We start from the raw sequence: 9,193 nt of genomic DNA, 5'->3' as shown, positions 1-9,193 counted from the left end.
TCAGGAACAGTCAGTGGCTCAAGGTATCACGGCAAGCAGCAGGGAGACAGATAGACAGGCAGGATGGGAGACACGCAAGCAGGGAGAGGAGGAAGCAGGTAGGAAAACAGGACGGGAGGTAAGTAAGGCAGGGAGAGACACAGGGGAGGGACACAGACAGGCAGGCAGGATGGATGGAAAGACAGGCAGGCAGCAGGCAGGATGGAAAGACAGGAAGGCAGGCAGGCAGGCAGGCAGAGAGGAAAAAGAAAGAGTTGAATGCCGGGCAGATTATATTGTACAGTTCTGTTAAGTATCTTTCCTAAGTAGGGGGAAGAAAAACGAAGGTATTACCACCACTACAACCACCACCATGATAATTACCATCACTTTCCTCCTCATCATCATCATCATTACCCAAGCTTCCCACAGTATGCAACAGATGAGCAAAAACGCGAAAAAGGAACAGGAAAACAGAGAAATGTACTGCAAGGAACCATGAACAGAAGATCCACATAAACAGACAGCACTTCACTTCCCAATCGAGTCATAGAAATTCTTGGCTCAATCCCACAGGACCAAAACACAACACTGACAAAAAAAAGCTTCTCTGAGTAGGGAGATGTGAGAGAGTGCAGGTGGAAGGCTTTGGAAGGACGATTTATCTCATATCTGTACTTTTTACTTTATCAGTGATGCTAGAGAGGGATGCCTTCACGTGGTGGCACTCATATAACCCGGTGGTGGAGCTGACTGGCTAGAGAAACGTCCCCCAGTTCCTCTATCTATCTATCTGCACACAATTACAGATAGATATAGGTATAGACATATAGAAAGATACAGAGAGAGAGAGAGAGAGAGAGAGAGAGAGCAACAGGTCCATTCTGTCACCACCCTGCCATTTCGAAATATTCACTCACTCACAGTCGCGTTTGACTCACAAGTCCCTATTTTCGTCAGGTATGGAGACCCCTAACACTTTTTCGTCAGCAGTTTATTTTTATTTATGACTTGTTAGTGTTCTCGTACGCTATTTCTGAAACACTGAAAACACCGATATATGTAGCGCAGAGAGAATCATCTTTTTCATTATCATCATCATCATCTTTCTTCTTCTTCATCATCATCATCATCATCGTCATCATCCCACCTTAGTATGAGGTGAGGTGGGGTCCAGAGCACAAGAAAAAAAAACAAAAAAATTAATCCCATTCCCAATTAATGAATCACAAAATAAATCGCTAAGGATGAGGTGCTAAGAGAGCCTACTAAGCAGCCTCGAATACCGACTCACCTTACTCACTGACTCACCTCACTCACTGACTCACCTCACTCACTGACTCACCTCACTCACTGACTCACCTCACTGACTCACCTCACTCATTGACTCATCTCACTCATTGACTCACCTCACTCACTGACTCACCTCACTCACTGACTCACCTCACTCACTGACTCACCTCACTCACTGACTCATCTCACTCACTGACTCACCTCACTCACTGACTCACCTCACTGACTCACCTCACTCACTGACTCACCTCACTCACTGACTCACCTCACTCACTGACTCACCTCACTCACTGACCTCACTCACTGACCCACCTCACTCACTGACTCACCTCACTCACTGACTCATCTCACTCATTGACCCACCTCACTGACTCACCTCACTCACTGACTCACCTCACTCACTGACTCACCTCACTCATTGACTCACTCACTGACTCACCTCACTCACTGATCTCACTCACTGACTCACCTCACTCACTGATCTCACTCACTGACTCACCTCACTCACTGACTCACCTCACTCACTGACTCACCTCACTCACTGACTCACCTCACTCACTGACTCACCTCACTCACTGACTCACCTCACTCACTGACTCACCTCACTCACTGACTCACCTCACTCACTGACTCACCTCACTCACTGACTCACCTCACTCACTGACTCACCTCACTCACTGACTCACCTCACTCACTGACTCACGGTTTTGTTTTGGTCAGGGTGGTGTTAAAGGCTTCTCTCTTTTAATGTTGTTTTAGCATTTCTTCCTGCTACACCCACACGATTTTCTTAATTACTTTATCTCTTTTATTTATCTTTATTTCCCACGTCTGGATACGCTTTCGAAACTGGAGGGAGTATCTAGATTTCCTTATTACCTTTAATGCTAGGGCGTACTCCTGATTTTAGTGATAATTTATATGGTTGTAGCGAAAATAGAATCTAAAATATGCTATCGAGTGAACTGCTTAATTTTTCTTTAGCGTAATGATGTCTGTTTTAAATTATTCTTGCTCTCCAGACGATTTTATTCAGCCAGAAGGACAGACACGGTAGTGAAAGGGGTCAGACGCTTGAGACATCGTAGTGAAAGGGGTCAGACGCTTGAGACACCGTAGTGAAAGGGGTCAGACGCTTGAGACATCGTAGTGCAAGAGGTCAGACGCTTGAGACATCGTAGTGCAAGAGGTCAGACGCTTGAGACATCGTAGTGCAAGAGGTCAGACGCTTGAGACATCGTAGTGAAAGGGGTCAGACGCTTGACGGGGTGAGCATGAACTACGATGGCGAGAGGGTAAAGTGAAGCACTATTTAAACCTTCTTGATTAATGATTTTTTCTTCTCTCCAGACGATTTTATTCATCTTCAGTGAGGCCTCCTGTAGTGAAGGGGTAAATGAAGGCTTTATCTCTCCCCCCCCCCAGTTCCAAAAGTCTCTCCTATGCTGAATAAAATCGTCTGGAGAAAGGAAGAAGAGAAAAACCCGCTCTCTGGCTGAAACAGAAGATCCAGTGAAGGTGTTGCTATTCTGAGACGGGTGAGGACAGGTGAGGACGCTCCCTAACACCTTTTCCTAAGCGATTTATTTTCATTACACCTTACTGTACTCTTCCCTGTTACGTAAATCCTTCCAGTATCGCCAACTCCTGCATAAATAACGTACAGAAATATATCAACCATCCATATCCGAAAATAAATCGCTAAGGAAAAGACGCTAGGGAACTTCCTTAACCGACGAGAATACGGAACAAAGACCGCGGAAAAAAAAAAAATACTTAATCAAGGAAGGATTTAGGAAGAAGGATTATAGTCACGCAGATCTGACCCCTCTGACTGTCCTGGATTTTATGGAGTCAGGAATCTACTTCCAATCCTAAAATTTGGAATTAGAGGTAGATTCTGCTTTTTTACCTGTGTGCAAAGAATAATCAAAACCCTACCATAATTAACCAGACTAAATTAACTAGCAATATACTCAAAGGGACGGAAGGCCTCTAACCATCCTTCATCAAAACCCAGACGAGATAGGCAAAAGGTTTACTGATTTTCTAACGTGTCAGTGTGTAGCTACTGGACCATGACAGGGTGTAAACTACTGCCTGATATTTTTAACTACCCTATATCCCCAAATCACTGACAGCAAGACACGCCCTGGCACCCGTCTGACTCTGAAAATCTTCCTTCCAATGACTCACTCAAAATTAAATAATATAATCTAGACTATACTTGTTTCAACCCTAACTTGGCCTAAAATTGCCGTCTCTCCATCTTGCATGCTGAGTTGTAACAATAGATGAACGCTAGACTGGGGTGATGATTGTGTTGTGTTGTGATGTGATGTGTTGTGTTGTGTTGTGTTGTGTTGTGTTGTGTTGTGTTGTGTTGTGTTGTGTTGTGTTGTGTGTGTGTGTGTGTGTGTGTGTGTGTGTGTGTGTGTGTGTGTGTGTGTGTGTGTGTGTGTGTGTGTGTGTGTGTGTGTGTGTGTGTGTGTGTGTGTGTGTGTGTGTGTTTGAAGTGGCAGTGTATGGTGTGGCATTTTGAGATGTGACTGTGAAGTGTGGAAATGAGATGAGCAAGTATGAGGTGTGGTAGTGTGAGGTGTGGCATTTTGAGACGTGGCAGTGTGAAGTGTAGAAATGAGATGCGGCAGTGTTAGGTATAGCAGTGTGTGGTGTGGCAGTGTGAGGTGTGGCAGTGTGAGGTGAGTCAGTGAGAGGGGCGGCAGTGTGAAATATGGCAGTATGAGTGTGTAGAAGGCATAGCAATTCCTCTTTCCTCGACGCTGACTCTTCAAACAACAAACGCAAAAAGAAAACAACTTAACCTTGACATCTCCCCCGTGAAAACAAAAACAAAGAAAAAGAAAACGGAAAAAGAAACACCCAAGGCCTGACACATGGTGGGGAAGAGTTTAGGGGAAAAGTACTTAAGACATTTTCCCCTGCTAATTATTCCTCCCATATTTTTTTTGCTGTTGGGAAGGAAATGAAAAATAAACACAGGCTGGTTCTACACACACACACACACACACACACACACACACACACACACACACACACACACACACACACACACACACACACACACACGCACAAAGATTTGGGAAGAACTATAATTTGTGTTTTTGTATCTAGTAAGGTGGTGAGTTTGTCTGTCTGTCTGTCTGTCTGTCTGTCTCTGTCTCTCTCTTTCTCTCTCTCTCTCTCTCTCTCTCTCTCTGTCCTTGTATTAGAGGTAAGATAGGCAGATAAAGAGAGAGAGAGAGAGAGAGAGAGAGAGAGAGAGAGACCCTTTGCATCATTACTTTCTGACTCACTTCTGACACAAAGAGAAAGAGAAAGAATAGACCCCAAGAAGCAACACCGCTTTGACTTATTTTCGTCTTATGTAAAAGGTAAAACTATGCAGAAAGACCCCATCACCTCGGTTTTAAGCTGAGAGAGAGAGAGAGAGAGACAGACAGACAGAGAGAGAGACCGAGAGACAGACAGACAGAGAGAGAGACCGAGAGACAGACAGACAGACAGACAGAAAGACCAACAGACAGACAGAGACAAAGACAGACAAACAAACAGATAGGTAGGTAGGTAGGGGGAGAGAGAGAGAGAGAGAGAGAGAGAGAGAGAGAGAGAGACTGAGAGACAGACAGAGAGACGAACAGACACACACAGAAACAGAGAAAGAGACAGAGACAAAGACAGACAGAGACAGACAGATAGACAGATAGAAAGAGAGAGGGTAAAAGAGAGAGAGAGGGTGATAAACAAAGAGGCACCTGTATCAGTCTCTCAAAATCAGGTGACAGAGAGTAGCCTATCTTCGCCGCACACCTGACGGCTCTATAGTCACCCCTTTAACTGGCCAGGGTGACAAATGCTGATGATTCAACACGTAAGGCCGCAGTCATCCCTCTCCCACCGCACCTGAGCTCCTTATTATTTTTGCCAGGTAGCGCCCTTGCCTTCTGCTACTTCAGAACTAACGATAATGCAACTTAAAGACCATCCATTATGCCTATACTACCATCATCTTCCCTGCTGCAATCCCAACGCAAAATGCAACACACAGACAATACACTATGCCCACTTTACCTTCCTTGCTCACTGTCAACACAAAATACAACACAGACATTACACTATGGCCACACAACAATCACCCTTCCCTGATACAATGCCAACACCATCACCTTCCCTTCCTCAATGCTAACAGAAAATACAACTTACATGCAATACACTGGCCCCACATTACAGTCACCTCCCTTGATACAATACTAACTCAAATCTCACAAACAATCCACTATACCAACAAATACAACTCATAAACAGTCCACTATGCACACACCACAACGCAGCCCCCCACCCCACAACACTCACGCCTCATGCACCAAGCTATCACAGTACCAACAAACCCTCACCATAATCTCAACAAAAGACCTCTGACAGCGACCAGTTAGAGCCCAGTTTCTTGCAGTGCACTGAGTTCACGTCCAGAGAAGCCTGGGGTTATACAGAGAACAGATTTTTATTTTTTTTCTCAGCCCTATGACAGGAAATTAGTCACCCCTCCACCTCCTTTCCGTCTACTGGTGGGTCATATTCTAGGGGATAATTTAGACTTAGCATAAACTGATATATTCTTTCAGTACACAGGTGGTTTTATTCAGCTCAAGAGAGACTTTTCTGGGTGGAATGAGTATACACAACTGCATTTACTGTCTCCAAACAAGAATGAGAGAGAGAGAGAGAGAGAGAGAGAGAGAGAGAGAGAGAGAGACGTTACTGGATTACAAGGTTCCTATCATACAAGTAGTCATTTTCTAAGTCCAATAAAATTTCCTGGAGATAAAAATTAAAGTTAAAAATACTTCCTACGAATGAAGGCTAAAACGAAAGACATCATCCAAACGTGCACACATGAAGTAAGTTATAAACCCTGATGACTCTGATATAAATGAAGCTCCCGTTAAGCTAATCGTTGGATCTAGGGAGGAATGTGATTTACGGGCCGCGTCTTTGATGATTCGAGGCGGCTGGACTTACGTGGAGGGAGAGGTATATTAAAGAAGGAATATAACTCCTTTCACTTTAGCTTGGCCTAGATTCTCGTCCCTCTGCAGCTTATTTCCCATAGCTCAGTGGCAGGGAAAGACAGTGCCGTGGCTCCAGTTCCCTTCCATAGCACTTCTTCATGACTAGCACCACATTCCAATGCTAATCTATACAGCTCAGCATTCAAGATAGAGAGATGGCAATTTTAGGCCAAGTTAGAGTAAAATGAGTATAGTAGAAGACACAATAAGAAGCCCCCATCAGCCTCTGTTTAAGCAGGACCAAATTTTCGTGGATTTAGTGTGTGTGTGTGTGTGTGTGTGTGTGTGTGTGTGTGTGTGTGTGTGTGTGTGTGTGTGTAGATGTAACTTGGGCGTGGTGTGGGTGTGGGTGGGTTTTGGGTTGGTGTGGGTGTCGGGACAACTCTAGCATCCTATCCCAGCCGACGCCAGACAATTTTATTCAGGTGAGAATGAGTCGCAAGAGCATGGGTGTTAAGGTGACGAGGAATTTGATTTATGAACCACGCCTTTGATGGTCCTGGGTGGGTGAGAGGCAGGAGGTGGAGCTATATTAGTGGAGAATGTACGGGGAGGGGTTTGGGGACCTTCCTTAACACCTTTTCCTTAGCGATTCATTCTAGTTGCATCTCTGTCTTCTATTATTTACTGATACAAACTATGATAATATTAAAATGACGTGACTTGGGTGTAATATGCAAAAATAAATTGCTCGGGAGGAGATGCAACGAGCCTCTGGTGCCACTAGGATTAGGGACCTAGGGGGGTTAAGTAAGGTCGTAATTAAGGGACTTTTGGGATATTCGTAACACCTTTTCCATGCCTATTTATCCTGCATATTAAAAAGCATTATTCTTTGAATATTGTGTTTCTATCCTTAGCACGAACAACTAGCAGTTTATTTTATCCTTAGCACGAACCACAAGCAGTTTATTCTATCTTCCTCCAGACGAATTTCTTCAGCTGAAAGAGAGAGAGAGAGAGAGAGAGAGAGAGAGAGAGAAGCCTAAGAGTGGTACTAGGACAAGCAGTGTGATATATGGATCTTGCCTCTGATGGTTCCCGGTTGATGTGTGTTCATGAGGAGGGATGTTTATGGTGTGTGTGAGGGAAGCAGACATAGATTTACATACATCATTATCATCATCATCATCATCATTGCTATTATTATTATCATTATCATCGTCATCATCATCAAAAATCGAATCACAATATTATCAAGAAGAGGAAAAACACAAGTAGGTACGAATATTAACACACACACACACACACACACACACACACACACACACACACACATGACTGGGCATGACGAGGCTAACTCACTCCTGTATAAACACACTTAGGTAAGACCACACGCAAACTCCTTCACACACACACACACACACACACACACACACACACACACACACACACACACACACACAGGCAGAGTTGTACACATATGAACTCCTTCACCCTCTCTCTCTCTCTCGCACACACACACACACACACACACACACACACACACACACACACACACATACACACTCAATCTTGCACGCAGACAGAGGAAGGTGCTGGAAGACTCCGCAAATAGCACGGCTTTGAGAGGGTCCCTTCCCACCCACCCACACCCACACCCACACCTACACCCACACCCACACTACCATACACCAACCATAACTACCATTCCCATCCTGTCTACCATACAACCATGAAGCTCTTACCACACGCTATTCCACACCCAGCACATCCACCACATCCACACTACCATGAAATATCTACACCACATCCACACTGCATCCACACCTACACTATGCTGATACACACACACACACACACACACACACACACACACACACACACACACACACACACACACACACATACACACACACACACACACACACACACACACACACACACACACACACACACACACACACGTTCTCAATCTGTTATTCTCAATCTCTGTCACAAATATTTTCACTTCCACACTCTCACTCGCTTGCTTTCACTCACCCCGTTACTCATACTCGCCTACAAACACTCTCTCTCTCTCTCTCCCTCTCTCTCTCTCTCTCTCTCTCTCTCTCTCTCTCTCTCTCTTGCCTATCAACTCCATTTCTTTGGCAAGATTACCCATGCAAACCGGTCAAGTGATTTGCCGATTAATTCTTCCTATCTTCAGACGGTTTTCCTCAGTTTTGGGGAGAACTCGTAGTGAAGGGGTTAATGAAGGCCGTGGCCCATATTCCCGTGGGTTAAGGAAGCTCCCTAACACCGTTTCTGATGCGATTTATTTTGCTTATTACACCTTATTGTTACTGTGCTACATAAATCCTTCTAACTTTGCAATACTCGGTGTAAGTGATGTACCAAAGGATGTTAACCAGCCATATCCAAAAATAAATCGCTAAGGAAGAAGTGATGGGGAGCCTCCTTACCCCATGAAGATATGGGCCTTTATCTAACACCCCCCCCCCTGTTCCAAAAATCCCTCCAGGGCTTAATGACACACACTGTAGATAACAAGATATTAAAAAAAAAGATAAGTTATTGATGTGGAGTTAGAATACACTCCCCTATACTCCCTTCCTTTTCCCTTGGCCTAAAATTGCCATCACTTCATCTTAAATGCGGGGTTATAGCAACAGATTAACCCTTGAATATGGTGCTAGTCACGAGGAAGTGTTACGGACAAGATATAGAAGCACAGTATTGTCTTTCTCGGCCACTGGGTTTCGTGTAAATGAGTGAGAAAGAAAATTTGAGCCAAGTTTAAGTGAATGAACTGGAGTCGAGATATCCCCTAAGCTGAAGGAGAAGTGTCTGAGGGTAGCAAAAATGAATAAATAAATAAATAAATA

The sequence above is a fragment of the Coenobita brevimanus genome, chromosome 106 (genome assembly GCF_032717465.1).
Source record: "Coenobita brevimanus isolate Jiangsu-jjx chromosome 106, ASM3271746v2, whole genome shotgun sequence".
Classification (NCBI taxonomy): Eukaryota; Metazoa; Arthropoda; class Malacostraca; order Decapoda; family Coenobitidae; genus Coenobita; species Coenobita brevimanus.
This window is presented reverse-complemented; position numbering follows the sequence as displayed.